General features: G+C 47.2%; 1 protein-coding gene across 4 annotated transcripts in view; it reads left to right on the plus strand.

Annotated features, from left to right (window-relative positions):
* The window catches only part of CLMP (CXADR like cell adhesion molecule), a 99,497-nt gene that overhangs the window by 23,211 nt on the left and 56,719 nt on the right, over positions 1 to 19,567 (plus strand). The window lies entirely within an intron of this gene.

Raw genomic sequence — 19,567 nt, forward strand, 5'->3', positions numbered from 1 at the left:
TTTTCACCCTGTCCTCCAACTGCCCTTCCATCTGTCAGCTGTCAGCCTGTTCTCTGTGTCTATGAGTCTGCCTCTGTTTTGTTTGTTCATTTATTTTATTGTTTAGATTCCAAATATAAGTGACATCATATGGCATTTGATTGTCTGTCTGACTCATTTCACTCAGCGTCATTCCCTCTAGGTCTGCCCCTGTTGTTGCAAATGAAAAGATTTCATTCTTTTGCAAGGCTGGGTATAGATGCACCACGTCTTCTTTACCCACTAGTAGTCTATCGATGGGCACTTGCATCGCTTCTAAGTCTTGGCTGTTGTAAATAATGCTGCAGTTCACAAAGAGATGCATATATCTTCTCCAATTGACATTTTGGATTTCTTCAGATAAACACCCAGAAGTGGAGTAGCTGGGTCGGAAGGTAGCTACCTTTTTTCCACATTCTCACCAACATTTGTTTGTTGGTTTATGGATGGTGGCCGTTCTGGCATTTCTCTCCGTAGTGGTGGCACCAATTTGCAGTCCTACCAGCAGTGCATAAGGGTCCTCATTTCTCCACATCCTTGTCAACACTTGTTGACTATGACTTATTGATGGAGCCATTCTGCCTGGTGTGAGGTGATATCCCATTGTGGTTTTATTTTGCATTTCTGATGATTAGTGACCTTGAGCATCTTTTCATATGTCTGTTGGCATCTGTGTGTCCTCTTTGGAGAAGGGTCTGTTTAGGTCCTCTGCTCATTTTTTAATTGGATTGTTTGTTTTTTTGGTGTTGAGTTGTATATAAATTTTTAGTTCTTTATAAATTTTAGATATTAACCCCTTATTGAATATATTATTGGCGAATATGTCCTCCCAATCAGTAAGTTGTCTTTTTGTTGATGTTTCCATTTTGTGCAAAACATTTTAGTTTGATATAGTCCCATTTGTGTTTTTTTTCTTTTGTTTCCTTTGCCTGAGGAGGTATATCAGAAAAAAAAAATGCTAAGAGAAATGTCAGAGTTTACTATCTCTATTTTCTTCTAGGAATTTTACGGTTTTGAGTCTTATATTTATAATTCATTTGAGTCTTATATTTTAATTCATTTTGAGTTTATTTTTGGATATGGTGTAAGAAGGTGGTATAGTTCCATTTTTTTGTATGTATCTGTCCAGTTTTACCAACACCATTTATTGAAGAGACTCTCTTTACCCCATTGTATATCCTTGTATGTTCTTGTTTCCTTTGTCATAGATTTGTTGACCATAGAGGTGTGGGTTTATTTCTGGGCTCTCTATGCTGTTCCATTGGTCTTTGTGTCTGTTTTTACACCAGCACCATGCTGTTTTGGTTACTATGGCCTTGTAGAATAGGTTGATATCAGGTAGCGTGATCCCTCCAACTTTGTTCTTCTTTGTCAAGATTGCTGTGGCTACTAAGGGTCTTTTGTGGTTACATACAAATTTTTGGATTATTTTTTCCAGTTCTTTGAAAAATGGCATTGGTGTTTTGATCAGGATTGAATTGAATCTGTAGATGGCTTTGAGTAGTATCAACATTTTAATGTTAATTATTCCCGTCCATGAGCATGATATATGCTTCCATTTATTCGTATCTTCTTCAGTTTCTTTCTTTAATGTCTTATAATTTTCTAAGTGTAGGTCTTTTACCTCCCTGGTTAAATTTATTCCTAGGTATTTTTAAAAAATATGTTTTTATTGATTTTAGAGAGAGAGGAAAGGAGAGGGAGAGAGAGAGAAACATCAGTGTGAAAGGGAAACTTCAGTCAGCTGCTTCCTGCTCATCCTGTACTGGGGATCGAGCCCGCCACCGGACATGTGCCCTGACCAGGAATGGAACCTGTGACCGATGCTCAACCAACTGAGCCATACTGGGCAGGGCTTCTAGGTATTTTTTAATGCAATTGTAAATGGGATTGTTTTTTATTTTTATTTCATTGAATTTATTGGGGTGACATTGGTTAATAAAATTATACAGGTTTCAGGTATAGAATTCTGTAATACATCATCTGTATATTGTATTGTGTGTTTACCACCCCAAGTAGGATGGGTTTTTGAATTTCTCTTTCTGATAGTTTGTTATTGGTGTCTAAAAATGCAATCACTTTCTGAATATTAATTTTTTATCCTGCTGCTTTACTGAGTTCATCTATCAGTTCTAGTAGTCCTTTGGTGGGATCTTTAGGGTTCTCTATATATAGTGTCATGTCATCTGAAAATCATGACAGTTTTACTTCCTCCTTTCCAATTTGAATGACTTTTCTTTCTTCTTCTTGTCTGACTGCTGTGAGTAGGATTTTCAGTACCATGTTAAATAAGAGTGGTGAAGGTGGATATTTGTCTTGTTCCTGATCTTAAGGTAAATGCTTTTAGCTTTTCCCCATTGAGTACAATGTTAGCTGTGGGTTTGTCATATTGGCCTTTATTTGTTGAGGTTTGTTCCCTCTATTTTCCCTTTGCTGCGAGTTTTTATCATAAATGGGTGCTGGATTTTGTCAAATAGGTTTTCTGCATCTAGTGATATGATCAGATGATTTCTATCCTTCATTTTATTTAGGTGGTGTATCATACTAATACTAATTGATTTGCAGATATTGAATCAACTTGCATCCCAGGAATAAATCCATAGAGCTGTAATTTTAAAAATCTGGTGGGGCAGTGGGGATCCCTGGATAGCTCCATTTTCTATCTGCTATATAACGTTAGACAAGTCACTTATTTCTGAGTCTCAGTTTCCTTATCTGCAAAATGAGGACACTGACTCCCATTTTACAGAGAAGTCAGGTCAGGCCCTGAGATTCAGGAACTTGGCCCGAGTCACGCCCTGATATAGATCTTAGTGCAAAGCCTGGGCTCTCTTACCGTACTGAAATGAGAGCATATGCATTGAAATGTTTGTAATAAGCCAGGTGCCAGGCACTGTGCGTTCATTCCATTGGTTATTCAGCACAGACTTCTTCCATCCAGCATGTATAAACAGATGTGCCAGCCCACGTCTGCGTGTGCCCATGAGCACATTTATGCGAGGCAGTGCTTTATGATATAAGCAATATTTTTGTCTGACGGGTATAAGAATGCCTTAGGGATCATAGGGCAGAACCAGGGAGTCTCCCAGAAACCCAGGCTAGGCGGTGGCTCCAGCCATAGGAAAGGCAGTGCTGGCTCACGGACAATTTCTCCTGCTCTAACTAATGCCAGCACCAACCTTCCCGGCATGAATGTATAACTATGTATAACTTTTAGTTTTAAATATTACTTTAAAGACTGCTTAACTTTATGTGCCACTTAAATGGCTTTCTCTTTTGCTTGAGTTAGTACAGTAGCCTCCCTACCGCTCTCCCAGCTCCTGCCCCACTCCCCAGCCCAGCCTCTGCTGTCTCCAGGGTTCCCTTCTGTGACTCAGCCCAGCAAGTACCGGCTGTGGCTACCTGTTGCCGCCGACTAGAAGATACGGTTCAAACTCCTCCGTATGAGCTGTGGTTCCCCACTCAGGCCAGACTCTTTCAGACCTTCCGATCTTCATGCATGGTCTTCCTTCTGCTCAGAACCCCCTTTTCCCTCCTTTTCTACCTGGAAAAGGCTTACTCAGCCTTCAAGTGCAAGCTCAGATATGAGCCCCTCTCTGAAGTTGTACCCAATGGCCCCAACGAAGTTTGCTGCTGTTGGCTCTGCTTCCAAAGAATTTGCCCATAGCTCTGTTTTAGCAAATATCATAATTTGTTGTAATAAAGATATTTTAATGTCTCTTCATCCCCACATAAGATCAACCCCTCCCCACATAAGATCATACAATTTTGAGGATGAAGTTTGAGGCTCATTCGGCTTGGTATGGCCAGTGCCTTCACAGGGAAGTTGCCCAGTGATGAATGTAAAGAGACTGGTGACTGAGCTGGGACAGTGGAGGCAGCCAGGGGTTCTCATGCCAAGCAGATAGCATTCATAAGACAGCTGCAAACTGACCTTCATTCTTAAAAGCAGCGGGAAAACACAGGCTTTGTGTGCAGCAAAACAGATTTAGGTTTGCCAGAAGGACAGCTTCCGCAAGTTGCTCTCGCAGGATGAATGACTGGAGTAGGGGATGCCCTCAGAATTGGATAAAAAAATGCCCTGGCTGGTTTGCTCAGTGGTTAGATTCTCGGCCAGTGTACTGAAGGGTCCCAAGTTCAGTTCTGGCCAAGGGAATGTACCTTGGTTGCAAGTTAAATCCCCAGCCCGGTCAGGGCCCCTGTGGGAGGCAACCAATCGATGTGTCTCTCTCACATTGATGTTCCTCTCTCTGTCTCTTCCACTGTCTCTGAAAAGCAGTGGAAAAAATATGCTTAGGTGAGCAAATACATTAGAATAATAATGAATAGAATAGAATAGAAAATAATAGAATAGAAAATAATAGAATAGAATAGAATAGAATAGAATAGAATAGAATAGAATAGAATAGAATAGAATAGAATAGAATAATAGAATAGAATAGAATAGAATAGAATAGAATAGAATAGAGTAGAAGTAAACACCTCCCTGTGTAAGGTGGGTTGGTCACTGTCCTTCTTGGAGACTAGAAGGTGGACAAGGTGATCTCAGCCAGACTCGGCTGCAGTGCATTGCCGAGGGAACAGCGGGAAGCTCCACTTGCTCCCAGAGCCCCCTGTGGTTCTGCTGTAGGCCCTGGGGAAGGTTTCCATGTCAGCTGCATTGCCAAACCCAAATCTGCAATTTGAACCCAAAGCCCTGCAGACAAAGAAGACTGTGTTAAAAGTAGGGCCAGTTGCTCCCAAAGCCCAGCAGGGCTCTTGGCTCCACAACACTCATTAGCATCTTGACTTCATATAAATATATATGAGGGCTGCGGACACCCCGGGAGTCCCAGAGGCCCTCACAGCCAAAGTAAAATCTCTCCCTCCTTGCATCTCCTCCTGGGCCTTCTGAGCCCAGCTGTCTCCGGGAGCCCAGGGTTAAGGCTCTTCCTCAGCACTGGCCTGAAAGCTCACTTTCAGGATGCAAAAATAGATAATTGGTCCTTTGGGCCCTCTGTTCTGCCCCTCCTATCCCCATAGGGGTCCTTCATATCCAGGGTCTCTGAGGACCAGGGCCTCCCCACATAGCCCCACTCTCTCTCCCATAGCCCCAGTCCTGGGGACTCAAAGGCAAAGTGAACCTGCTGCGTGGAGGCAGCAGAGCCCCGCGCAAAGCCCAGGCGGATGCTGCAAAACCCAGGGATAAGAGAGAGGAGACGCTCCGGCTTTTTGTTCCTAAAGGACTCCAAATCTAATGGAATATACAAAATAGAGAAGAAACCCCAAAGTAGAAACCTGAGACAGCACTAACCTCAGAGAAATGTGAAAGAGCTCATGAGGAGCAGTAGAGAAAGCTGGCAAGTTCCGGGGAGGGGCAGGATTAGAAGGGAGTGCCGGGGATCCGATCTCAGAGGGCTTCTTGGAAGAGGTGAATTTTGACAGGAAATGGATAGCGTTGGGAAGGATACTGTTAGGCAGGGACAGCTGCCCTACCCCCCTCCCGGAGGCATTTGAAATGGCAGGAGCAAAGCAGCTCTCGAGGTTCTCAGACTCCCAGGAACAGCCCCATCTCATTCCAAAGTAACTGGCCCAACGTCCGCAGTTGTTTCCAAGTCTGGAGGGAAAGGAGGGCTTTCAGAGTAAAGCCACAAAATGAAGCGAACTGAATCCCGGTGCCTGTGGGGAGAGCCCAGTGTGGCGGCTGTGCCCTGGCGCTGTCTGGCTGCCGCTGGAATGCCCTGGCCCCAGCCACGGGGGGAGAGGCGTGCCACAGCCAGGCCCGTGGCCCTCCCCCCGCAGCCTGCCCTGTGAGGGAAGCACATCTCTCTCAGGGCACTAGAGGAGGGCAGTGCATGAGTGGAAAGAGGAAACTGCGCTGGCAGATTTCCAACGTCTGACAGCATCTGCAGCTCACATTCTTTGGAAAGGTTTCTCCAGTCCCACCTCCTTTGCGGAGCTTGGCAGCCTGGCTTCCCTCCGTCAAGAACAGGCGTTCTGCTTTCCCACCCATCTTCCACCCAAGGCCGCCTGTCCGCCTTCCTTCCCTGAGCCTGGAGGGAAAGGCCAGCCTCCACTTGCTTCTCCGGGAGGCATCTTTCCCATCTGCGACAGCCTTGTCCTGCGCCGGGAAGGAGGCAGACTTCTCAGCTGGGGGGGAGCTCCCCCTCCCCTGCGGCCGTCAACTTGAATTCACAGCAGATTGTGTTGGGGGGCCCAGGGTGAGGAGGTGACCTGTTCAGAGCCGGCTGCAATCTGTGGCCATCTCCTTGTGGCTGTGGGACGAGGTGACACAGAATGGAGGCTACAGCACAGTCCCCGCAACCAGACTGACCCAGCTTCACACTCCGTCTTTCTGACTTGACAGCGGTGAAACCTTGAAGTTGTTGAACTTCTCTGAGCATCTTTTCCTCAGGTGCCAAAAGACGAGAGACAGAAGGAAAAGGTGATAATAATACCTCTTCATAGGTTGACCTATAAGATAATCTATAACAGCCATCACTTACTGAGTCCTTCCCACGTGTCCTGTGCATGTCCTGCTGTGCGCGTGTGCACATCTCCCCAGTGTACCCAGTGCTGTGACTGGCACATGGTCGCGCTTGCTGTAATTATTCCTACACGTAGACCCAACCATCAGCTCCCGTCGCGGCCACATCTCACCTTTGCAGCAGCCCCCTGAGATGATGAAATTTGGTCCCCAGTTTCTGGACACCAGGATGTCCTAAAAGCAGGAGAGCAGCTCACACTCAGCGGTGGTTTGCTGACCTGCTCTCCGCACCCGGGAAATGTCACCAAGTCCAAACACAGCCTGCTCTCGTCTTGTTTAAACAAGTCCAAGGGGGCCGGCCATGGCCTGTGGTTGGGGAGGAAGAAACAAGGGCTGTTTGGGATTCCATGTGGACTCTGGGCTATTGAAGCTGTCAGGCTGATACACAAGCTCTGTCAGGCTTGTAGCTCTTGGCATCCTGGCCGCTTCCCCCTGATGACCATTTATAGTCAATCCCTCCGAAGGAGCGGTGTCGCCCTGGGGTTGGGTGTAAGTGATGACGCTGGAGGAGAGGCACCTGGCCTTGGGAAGCTGTGGTCACTACTCGAAAGCTCCCTACCACCAAACGCTAGGGTTTCCCAGAAAGTGGGCTCAGCTGCTCCCCCGTCAGGCCTGGGCTGTAGGAGCAAACCAGCGCCGAAGGAGACTGGAGGGCAGAAGACATGGAGAGTGGTGGCCACAAATCATGAATTCAGCCCCTGTGCACTTCTGAATTTTTATTTTATCTTCCCTTGAAATGTAATTCCAGACCCTTTCATGAGTTTTGGAAGTAGGAACCCTTTACCAGGCCTTGGGAAAGGGAACGATGGCCTAAGAGCTCCCACAGCCCAGCCTGGTCATTGGAACTGTGGCCGGTCCTGCCTCTGCGTCACTGTGATTTCCATGGTTCTGCGTGGAGAGCGCGCACTGCAGTGCCTGGGTCCTGGGTAGACCGGGTGCTCTCTTCAGCTCCTAGGACGATGAAAGATTAAGAGGAGGGTTTGGAAATAGGCTCGCCTGCTGATTCAGGGTTAGGTAAAAAGAACACCGTCCTCCGCGCCAGCTAGCAAGTCAGGAACCTCCAAATAATGATCATTAAAAGGAGAAGGCTTGCTGGCTGCTGAGGCCACAGGAAAATGGTACTTTGAGGTGGTCACCAAGGGCCTGCGTGCCCGTGCGAGGGTGCAGAAGAAGGGTGCCCTGTTAACCACGCAGGCGTCTCGGGGCGGGTGGAGCGAGGGGACAGAGGCAGGGGATGGACACGGAGCGATGATATTATTGTGCTGGGTTCCAGACACTAGGTCACGAGCTTTATGCAAACTTTTATTATTCAGTGTTCATGGCCTTGAGGGGTTAGTTTCCTTCTTATTTTACAGATGGAGAACCTAAGGCTCATAGAGGCTGAGTAACTTCCTCAAGGTTTCAGACTTACCATGTAGTAGAACTAGGATCTGAACCTTTCTACTCTCCTCTCTCAGGTTATTTTTAACAGCTACCGAGGTTAGTTGCTTGTTCAGAATACTCCCCTAGGGGTGGGGTGGGGGTTACATGTCCTCAGGAAGCCAGATGACAGACTAGAAGTGCTACAGCGGGTATGAGGATCCCCCCTCCAGGCTGGTATAACTAGAGAAGGTGGCTCCAGTTTGAAGAGGTGCCTGTTTTTATTAGAAGAACAGCCTGTTTCCTGTACGGTGTGGAATGATACTGTCAAAATCTCATTTTCCTGATTAATTTCTCTAGAACTTTGTAGACATCATGACCCTTCTGTTATGACATCCTTTCTTCCTTGGCCAAATAAAAATATACTTGTTTATGCTACAACATTCTTCGATTAGTTTCAGTTCTGAGGATTCTGGGGTCCCTTTTACTAACTTTAGGAGTTTATTATCACATTTTTAAAACCTGTTAGTACAAATTCATTCATCCAGATTTGTTGAGCACTCACTATATGCCTGACACTGGATTCAATACTGGGATCAGGGGAATAACTAAACTTGACTCTTTCTACACGAGGCAGATACATAAACAAGTGCAATGTAATATATACCAAAACATCATGATGTTTAAAGCACCATACAGATACCTGCTGTCACTCAATTGTTTTTTCATTCATTAAAAAATAACAACAAAAAAAAACAGTTCATCGTAAGGGTCTTTGAGAAGGGAAAACTTGAGAAGAATCTAGGGGAGACAGATAATAGTAGATAAGTTATATGATAGAAAGGGGGCAAAACTCTATAACAAATAAGGGCAATTTTTGGTAGGCAAAAAAATCATTGATTTGCCCAGAAGTAAATTATTTATTACTTTATCTGGTAAAGAGCAAACACTCAATAAATGGAGGTATATATTGTTATTATCATGACTATTATTGTTGGCAACCATTTGATTAATTAATTTGGACTTTTTCTTATAAAATCTGGGCAATATTGTTATTTCTCAATTTTATAGAGAAAATCTGTACACAGTGTGACTTAAGCGGTTCCACCATACAATGATTTGGGGTAGAGATACAAAAGTTAAGCAGGTACTCTGGCTCCCAAAATATCCCTCTACCTCTGGGCCCCTCAGCCCATGAGCTGGCCAACAGTCTGATCTTCTCAGCCTCAGTGCAAACTTATTCTGACTCTACCTCCAACCCCTTATGATCCAACCCTTAAACCTTCTGACAGGATCTTAGAATCTCCTCCTCTTCCTCCTAACCTCCAGTAAGTTGTCAAGTTCCAGCAACCAGTGCTCCTCTGACTTGGCTGTGGATGGAGACCACCAGGGGCTCTTACTCAAGTGCAGGTCTGATTCAGTGGGGGCCTGAAATGGGGTCCAGGGGCCTGCATTTCAAACAAGCCCCAGATGATGCTGGTGCTCGTGGTCTCAGGACCACACTTTGAATAGTGAGCTGTCCATTATAACCCCAAAGTGCTCCCCAGCTACCTTCCTTCCTTGCTCTTGCGATCCCCAGCTCAGGCCGTCCTCACTTCTTCAGTCTAGACCCAAGCTCCTAAGGGGTCTCCCTTCTCCATCCTGCATGATTCTGCTAAATTCGTCTTCCCAAAATATAACTCCCCTCATATTACTCACCTGCTGTAACACCTTTGGTGACTCCCCACTGACTAGAAACTGGACACAAGTTTCTCCAGCTGAAGTTAAGACCCTCTGAGATTTAGCCTCAGCTTTTTCAGTGTGAGAAATCTCACGATTCCCACTGATTTATCCTTTGCTTTATCTCCGTCGCCTCTTTGCCTTGGGGTCTTTGTGGGGACTCATCCTTCCACTGATGCTTCTTCCTGCTTCCAGATGTGGCCCTAACCTCAGCACCCAGACCGCCTCCCTCCTTCAAGGCACAGGCACCCACTTCCACAGCTGGAAAGGAGCGTGAAACTGCCATAGCTCTTTGTCCAAACATGGTTACTTATATGCACGTTTATCTTCCCTGTGGACTCTAAGTTTCATCTCTCTCAGCAAACCCCGTAGGACCTCTCGCAGGGCTTTGCTCCCAGTAAACCCTCGATTAATTCATCCCAGGTGCCTGAAAGATCTGTTTCCCGGTTCCTTTAATGGACTCTGCTCTCTTTGCATTATTTATGTTCCTGTGTTAAATGTGTTCTAACATTATAAGCCACCTCAAATCCTTTTAGGAAATCAGTAAGCTATACATCATCAATAATAGCTGCAAGAGTAGACATTCAGGAATATTTGTTAACTAACTAAATGGAAGCTTTCCTCAGAGCCGAGTGAAGGGCAGGCTGCTGTGTGCTCTTCCCACTCCTTCCTGCCTCTGGCCCCTTTGCTCACGTCTCTCTAAAAGGCTCTCCTGCAGTTCTTTGGAATCCTGCTCCATTTTCGACGCAGGGTGCAAGCCAGCCCCCCAGGACTCACCCCCATACAGAGCTATTCTGTGGTATCCAGTCCACTCGACTGTGAGCTCCTTCGCATCCAGGGCATGCTCTCTGCATCCCTGCGTCTCTCGGGCTACATAAGCGCAGTGGCTCCCAGTCCCAGCCACACATCGAGGTCTCTGCAATTTTGGAAATATTCAGGAGCCCCAATCTCCACACCCACGCCAGGCCTGTTGAATCAGATGCTTCCCAAATGTGAGTGTATGTGTACCTGGAGGGCTTGTTAAAACACAGTGCTGGCCCCACCCCAGGGGCTGTGGGATGGAAGCAAGAATCGGTTTCTGTAACAAGTTTCCAGATGTTGATGCTGGTCTGAAATGGCTCTGAGAGGACCATGAGGCCCAGCCATTCTCTATGTAAAGAAAAGCAACCACAGTGCTTCTCACAGGCAGGCTGAGTGTGACTGGAAAGGGCGTGATAAATTCTTAATGGATTAAATGATTCGCTCCGTCTATCTTAGTTCTAGCTCCCCACATAGATTATAAGTAACTTGCAGTTGGAGGCTGAGTCTTAGACTACTTCTCTTGCAAATCTCATCTGGCAGAGCCCAGGGCTGGGCACCAAGTCTGTGCTCAGTCCATACTTTAGACAAGTCCTACCCCCCTTCAGTGTCACTACCAGAGGAAAGCCAAGGAAACCGAAAGTTGAGGGCAGGTTCCTCGTCAACTTCTCTGAAGCATTTGTCCCTGAGATGTTTACAGGGGAGAAGGCCCTCACCATTCATTCTATACATCTTGGGAAAGCAGAAAATCAGAAACCTGTCCCTAACCTGAACCATCTCAGATAATCCAGCATGATTCAAAAGTTCCTGCCCCCAAGGTTCTTATGTTACATATCTGCTGTGCTCTCTGTTTTTTTCTTAAAATTAACAGTCAGTGTGTCTGCGAGCCAGCATTAGGAAGTCATTAAAACCCACAGAGAAGCCATCAGCAAAACATGCTTCTAAGGACTGTCCTTCCCAAAATGTCAGTAATTATTTATCTTCTCAGGAAAAAAATTAAGTTCATGAGAATGTAGTTGGATTATTGAAATAAATTCTTATCATCAGGGTCTATTCTGTGGTTCTTAGAGTATTTACTAGCTTGTTATAAAAAATAAAATCATCATCAGGCAGGAGGTCCTTATAACAAACATGGTAGATGTAAAAAATGAATGAATTCCTCATTTTTTCCCTTTTGGGCTAAAAATTGAAAAGAACTTTTTAAAGCAACAATTCTTAATCAACTGAGAATATTTACAGAGAATTATGGGAAACACCTACTCACTCTGGCAGACTAGGGCATCACCCGGGCCCAGGGAGCTGCCCTCCTAGGTGCCCCCAGCACAGCTTGGCATCTCTTCACCATAACAGCATTACCTCACTTACCTCACTGCCTCATACTCTGTCAATTGACCATCCCCTCTTCTGTTAAGCGTGAGACAGCTGTCCCAAGATTGAAGCCACAGAGGAAGCTAGCATAGAAACCAACACAGCACACAGTTGTCAGCATTTGTGGCTCCATGCAGCAGCTATACATGCAGATGTTACACACACTCAGACGAGTCCATGCCTACTTGCCGAGCCTCATTTGTCGCCTGCAGCATAGGGCCCACATGAGACACAAGGGGACACTATTTACTCTTCTCGCCCACGGGTGTCTGTTCTCCGCCTCCCTCTCACACCCAGCTCATCCCCATGACGGGCCGCGTAGCCGTCTTCACAGTAACCCGCTAGGAGCACCGTCTGGAAGGGTCATAGCCTGATAGCTTCTCACTGAAAGTAGCTGTTAAATGGTTCCCGGGAGAGGCTGGGATTTTGCTGGGCTTTCCAGACATTGTTTTAGTCACTTTTTAAAATAACATACCCACATCCATATTTAAGCATGTTCATTTCTTTAATGCTTTGACAAATCATTGGTCTTCCCCACATTTTCCAAATGTCTTAGAACTGGGCCTGCATAGCAACTGCTTCATGGATGTCTCAAGGGAATGACCGTCTTTTATATCTGAATCCCAGTGCCCAGCACAACTCCTGGCACATACAGCGGGCTAAGGAACCAGCTATAGAATAGCAAGAGTCATAGCTGACATCCGCTGAACATTTCGTCAGGGCCACACTCTCAAGTCCCTATGTGATCATCTTATTACTCCTCACAACCACCCTGCGAGCCATGCGCTGCTAGCAGCACACTTTGTAGATGGGAACAGCCGAGGCTCAGAGAGGTGGAGTGACTTGCCCAAGTCCAACAGCCAGGAAGTGATGAAGCAGATATGAACCCACGTCTGTCTAGTTTAAGGGCCCCTATGTGTAACACAGCACAATATGAGGACAGCTGTTGAATTACCCTTGATTTTGGGGACTGTGAATGTTCAAGCAATCTACTGGCTTAGTAATTCATTGCTAAACTCTACATTGCATTTAGCAACTGCTCATTGCTAAAATAATACACCCAACAGGCACACATGTATGAGAAAACAACCAGCAGTGCCTTTTCAAGAGGGAGCTGGTGAGGCCCAGCAAGGAGAGCGGGCCACCGGGACCAGCAGCCACGCTCTCACTGGCCCCGAAGTCCCCGAGTCTGATTTCTAGCATGGAGGCCAGTGCTTCAGCTGTCCACAGTGCCCGAATTCTACTTCATTGGGCTTGTTCTTAAGTGGTCTTCTCCGGGGAGAGGCACTTACAAGATCGCATGGTTATATTACCCCGGCCTGCTGGGAGCGGGCCAGCTCGCTCACTAATGGGATTGCTTTCTCTGATTGATGAGGTGGCAGGCCATAACTGGAAGGGCACTTCAAGGCTGCGATCCCAGAGTGGATCTTAGGTGGCTGATATTAGAGCCCCAATCGCCTAGTCCTGCCGTCCCCGACACTTTCCTTCCCACTGTCTTCCTACCCTGACAGAAGCCTGCTGGGCATCAGAGTTTGAGCAGAGAAGCTACAGTACTACTTTCTAGGTGAGCTGAGTGATCTGCATGAAGAAGCCTGTGAGACCAAGCCTGGGGGTTTTGTGCAAGAGGGGCCACGGAGAAAGGTACAGAAATTGAGTTTAATAAAGAAAGGGCTGCAGGGATGCAGTGGTGCGGTGCTGAGCCAGGGCCAGGCCTCCTTCAGAAGAAGGCAGGCACGTCACACTTTCCTCCCAGCCCTGGAGGGTGGCAGGACAGTGCTCCTCAAACCTCCACACTCCTCCCAGCCCTGAGGGTGATGGGGCAGTGCTCCTCAAATCCAGAGGCCAGAGTTCCAGTCCCTGCTCCGTCATCTACATGCACATCACTTACACTTGGGCTAGTGACTCAACCTCTGGCCTTTATTTTTTCTTTATTCATGAAATCTAGAGACGTCTTGTGTGATTTCTAAAGTAAGTCTATCTCTGACATTCAGGAGGTTAGGCCTGATGTCCCAAAGCCACTCAGAATATTCTGCTGTGACAGTCACTTCTGCAGGTTCCTCTGCATTTTATTTTGGAATGCAGGGCCAGCTGGTAGATGGGTCCTAGGTGTTTTACTTCTCTGATTCCTCCATTGTCCTGGGAGTAACTGTATTCCTTAGTGTTTCTGCTTCTGAAACTGCTCAACGTCAATTTGGTCGTCAGTCTCAGCATTCAGTAGAAATAGTAATCAAAATAATTTTTGCCCAAGTGAAAGAGAGTCCTAGGAAGAAAGTATCCATGTGATGATGCCCTTGGAGATTTTTCCTGGGGCCGTGTGCACCGTGCTGGGGATGCTTAGCACACCTTCCTGGGAGGAAGGAAGCATCATTTGGGAGACGTTATCCGTGTGATGGAGCATAGCCGGGCATCTCTCTGCCACATCTCTCCACCGTATGTTGCATAGCTGGAGCATCTCTGAGACTTTTTACCTGTAAGATGTAGACTTTACCTGTAGGGTGTAGACTTCATCCCATGGTAGAGTCTCACACATGCTGCTTCCTTCCTCCAGCTACGTGAAGTGCCCCATGGTGTACACTGCCTTGGGATAAATGGCCTTCTCCCTCACTTCCGTCTACTGCCTCATAAGAAATTACCCACCCACCCCCAACTGAGTGCCTAAGGAAACAAAACATTTCTTATTTCATAGTTTCTATGGTTCTGGCTCAGGATTGCCCCTGAGTTTTCAGTCAGTCTGGGGCTACAGTCATCTGAAGGCTTGCCTGGGCTGAAGAACCTGCTTCCCTGTATTTGTCTGCCTGGGCTGCCATAAAACATGGCATATCATAGACATTATTTTCTCACAGTTCTGGAGGCTACGAGTCCATGAGCAAGGTACCAACAGATTCAGCCCCAACAGCTTCCAATGTGGCATTCTTACCTGGTGCTGGCTGTTGGCAGGAGACCTCAGTTCCTCGCCGTGTGGGCCTCTCCATGAGCTGCTTTATCACCCTCATGCCAGAGTGCCTGGCGTCACCAGGAGAGAGCTATCCAAGAGAGCAAGATAGAAACCACAATATTTTTATGATCTAGCTTCAGAAGTCACACACCATCATTTCTGCAAAATCCTATTAATTACAAAGGCCAGTCATAGTCAGTGTAGGAAGGAACTATATAATGCCAGGAGGCAAGAGTCATTGGGCCATCTGGGGGACTGGCTACCACATCTCTGCATGAAAAGACATATGTTTTGAAAACCAGCATACCTGGAGCTGGAGTCAAATCCTAGCTCCACCACTTGGAAGTTATGCAAAAAGTAAACTCCCTGAGCCTGTTGCCCCACCAATAGGATAATACCTTCCTCATAGGATAGAAATACTACATGAGCGAACAGATTTGCTATGTTGCAAATGGTCATCACACAAGCAGTCTTTCCATCCCCGACGTTCCCTAGTCTCTCACCACCATGCTGTTCCCGCCTGCACTGCTTGCCTAGGCTTTACAGGTGCTCCCCGTGTGCAATGACAAGGCAAGAATTCTAGAATGTCAGCAGAACATCTGAATCATCCAGTCTAATAGTCCTCAACGTTTTTAACCACTGAGGCTCTTTCTATTGTTTTTCTCCCTGTGAGCCCCATATTTTGAAATACTTTTGATTACCAAACTACATGAACTACGTATTTCATTCCCCATTATATTCATCAAAGGGATATATAACTGCCTATCAGAACTTCTGATCAATGAGAGACCATCAGTGTTTCTACACCAAGTTGTGATCATTTCAGTGGAAAGCAAAGTAACTATTATTTTAAAGGCCCAGAAAGATGAAAGGGATTTACCCAAAGTCATTCAGGTAAGTTAATGATAGAACCAGGACTCAAATCTGGACTTTTTGGTTCCAAACCAGTGATCATTTCCTAATTCTAAGTGGTCACCTTATTATTTGATGTGCTATGCTATACCTCATGCTGTCTGACATGATAAGAGATCTAAGGTCTTTTCTAGTCTAACACTGTAAACCTCCAGGATAAACACCGCCTCAAGGCCCCAGTTGTATGAAGAGCACAAATGGGCAAGATCTCCAAGCCATAAACGTGGGCCCTTAAGTACCACAGCACAGGCCATACCTACACGGCCTCACAGAGGGCTGTCCCACTGGACAGTGCACCTGTAAATTCTAGAGCTGTTTAGTGAGAGCAGTGGGCTAGGGAGCTAGTTTTGTGTCTTCAAGTTTGCTGGCCCATATTTAATCACAAAGAGAAACTAGATTCTCACTGACAAATGGAAGTCACAGTCAAGATAGGGGCAAGGACAGACTACCTATGTGGAGAAGGGGTGAGAGCAGGGTTCAGCATGTGCTTTTCTTATCGTGGAGAATGGGAGCTGAGAATTATAAGGGCTCCACAGTCATCCAGGACTGGCCAGAACCCACCTTTTGGCAGAAGGTCAGCATATGACAGATAGGACAGGTGTCCAGTCCCAATGCCTTCTTTGAAAGAGATCACAAAAGAATCAAAGGAAGAAAAGCCTAAGAATTAAAGAGGAATCTCCTCAGCCTAGAAGCTGAAGGAACAATACCTCTGAGCAAGCGAAGTGGGCCAGTTGTTTAAAAACAAATGCTTCAAAGATGTTATGCTCTGTGCACGTTAGTGCCTGCTCCGATTTAGTTCACAGGAAAGTTGCTTCTGAATGTTCCAGCCTGCCTCTGCTTAACTAAAGGGCACAAGAAGAAAGCACTTTGTATTTCCCGTACTTGGCCCCAAGTTTTATGTGGGAGAGGTAAAGCTCTGGGGACAGATGTGGTCATGGCCATAGGACGCAAAGAAGAGAAGCTGGCAGGAGAGCAAAGGAAGTTCAGAGAAAACAAGCAGATGAAAGTTTTCAGTTGTGCCTTCTTCGGCCCTAGAGAGAAACAGCTGAAGCTCGTGTTTGCTCAAGCCCCGGGGGCTGCAGTGTGCCGGGGAGAGGAGAGGCGGCCCCTGTCCTGGGGGGCGAGCTTGAGTGTCGCTCTGGCTGCGCTGGGGAACCCTGGGCGCTGCGTCCGCAGCAGGCCTGCAGATGCTTAATGTCAGTGGCATCTCGGGTCATTGCTCTGTACTCTCTCAGCCGGATGCATTTCATGGCTAGAAATTTAGCTTTATAGAGAAAACCTTTAGAAAAAAAGAACAAATATCCTCAGTGAACTCCCTCTGGGGCAGTCCGTCTCAGCCCAGTGGCTGGCACACTCTTCAGCCTGCGTCCCCTTCAGGCATTTCTTACACAACCTTGATGCGCGGAGCCCCTTACTGGCCCTGCTGTGTATGCGACAGGACACAGCCCTGCACTTCACAGTGCACAGTCTGGTTGGGACACAGATGACATACAACATGAAAAGACACCGGGCAATACGGAGGCAAAGAAAAAATGACAAGCTGCTTGGCAAATATACCCCTAACTTGAGCTTTAGATCTGATCAAAAGTGGCCGCCCCACAGCGAGGTATTAGTCTGCTTGGGCCACCATCACAGAGGACAACAGACAGTGACTTAGATGGCAGAAACTTGTTTTTTCACGATTCTGGGAGCTCGGAGTCCAAGATCATGATGTCCACAGTGTTGGTGTCTCCTGAGGCCTCTCTCCTTGGCTTTCTGGGGACCGTCGTTTCTCCCTCGTCTTCACATGGTCTCCCCTCTCTCTGTCTTTATCTGCTTCCCAATTTCCTCTTACAGGGACATCAGTCATATTGCATTAGGGCTTCACCCTACTGGCACCATTTTAACTTAATTACCTCTTTAACGATCTATGTCCAAATAGAGTCACATTCTGAGGTTCTGGAGGTTAGGCCTTCAACATATGGATTTGGGGGGACACGATCCAGCCCCAAACAAAGGGCATTTAGTTTAGGGGAGGAACAGCCACACCCGTGTGAACAGTCACATAGATCCATCAGTGAGGCTGCTGGCTGCCTGCAGGTGTGTGACCGCGGACAGGAACTCCGGAGGCGAAGGATTGCCATGAACCAGGGCAGCGTGAAGAAGGCTCTGCTGGAGAGGTGGGAACTGGGGGAGCTAGAGAGGAAAGTAAGATTTAGACAAAGGCAGAGTGGGGAGAAGGAGAGGGCGTCCAGGCGGAAGGAAGAGCCTGGAAGATGGTTTGAGTGGGGCTCTAAGAAGACAGGGGATTTGACTGACCAAACTTGTGAGACGGGGGCACTCGTTTTGTGGGAGAGGACAGGAGAAGAGCTTGAGAAGCTGACTGGCGCTGGGGTGCAGAGGGCGGGGCTGCTTTTCAACAGGGAAGTGGAGTAATAGCGAAAATAACGTTTGTGTATAGCCCCGAACAATCATTAGGCGTTTCCATGACCCCATTTCCTTTGCACAAACATTTAACAAAATGAGCAGCGCATCATTATAACCATTCTATGAATGAGGCGGTTGAGGTGGAGAGAGCTTTCGATGGCTTGACCAGCAGATGTGAGGGCTACAGGCTGCGAAAAATGCCTTGGGGAGCAAAGAGGCGGGAGCAGGGGGCTGTTAGAAATTAGAACAGGAGTGAGGTCTGAAAGCCTGAATTACAGGAGTGGTACTAGAACTAGAAAAATTTAAACAGACATCCTGTGTTGGTTTTAATAAACATGCTAAAAATAAAGACGCTGTGAAATAAGCAACCCCCCGGGAAGGCAGCACATTTGCTTGTCACCAGACTTCCCTATCAGCACGAACCCGTTTACAGATTCCTCCGACCGGTGAGTAGGAGCGGGGAGCGTAACGCAGCTGTGGTCCCATGTGGGTCCTCAGGCACTGAGTATATGACCCTCGAATCCTGTATCCGTAGATCTGTCTCTCCACGGGGCCAGGATTCCCCCGGAAAGTGACAGTGTTTCCCTCACGTGTATACCCAGCACCTAGCAAGGCTCCTCAGCAGTCGGAAGCACAGCGTATGCCTTTGGGGTGATGGGTGAACGAGAGGGAGCTGGTGGGAAGCAGCCCGGGAGGGAAAGAACATAGTAAGCGACGTAAAGGAGCTCGAGGACGAATATGAGCAGCTTCACAGGTGTCCCCAAGGCAGGTTCACATGCACGTAGGTAAACCCAGCCTGAAAGAAGTCTCGGTGAGACCAAAGGACGCGGTTTTGACCTCCAGGCCACTGCAGGCCATCTTCACATATAAACTTTATTGCTGGGGAATTGGAAAGATGGTGAGAAATAACATTTCATAGAATAGGTTTCTAGGCAGAAAGCAGTGGTTTCCGTCCATGGCCTCACCCTGTTAGTGCTCGAGGGTCCTTTCCCATCGGCTCCCGAGGGGTCTGTGTCTTCTTTCTGCGGCCGTCCCCATGCTGTGTCTCCGCTTGGCACGCGGCGGGGCTCCCAAAATACCTGTTGGATGAACAGGGCTGGCTGCAGATGGTGCCGAGATAAGATGGGAGGAACAACCGTGTGTGACTTGTTCCCCTCTCACGGTATCCACCCAGAAGCCTGGGTGGGCTGGACTCACTTGGCCTGTATTTTATTCCCCTGGGATATAACTGTAATCGGGCCCCTAAATCCGTTTGTTTCAGAAAGTAGGTTCTGTGCAAGCTACAAAGATGGGTAACAGACTTTCCTGCCTTCCAGGAATTTATTCTGTCCACGGGAAGTGCAGAGTCTTCCTGGTTGATGTTGAATTTTTCCTGTCCCCTTCCTACACTAAGCAAATCCCATTCTCATGCATGTAGCAGGAGTGCTAAGACTTTGAGAAGCTAAACAACACTTCTTATCACGGCTCAGGGAGCTCCTCAGAGCCACGTGCTATGGCAAATACTTTAGAACCATGTCCTCTGGTGA

The sequence above is a fragment of the Miniopterus schreibersii genome (assembly GCF_964146895.1).
Source record: "Miniopterus schreibersii genome assembly, chromosome: 20".
Classification (NCBI taxonomy): Eukaryota; Metazoa; Chordata; class Mammalia; order Chiroptera; family Miniopteridae; genus Miniopterus; species Miniopterus schreibersii.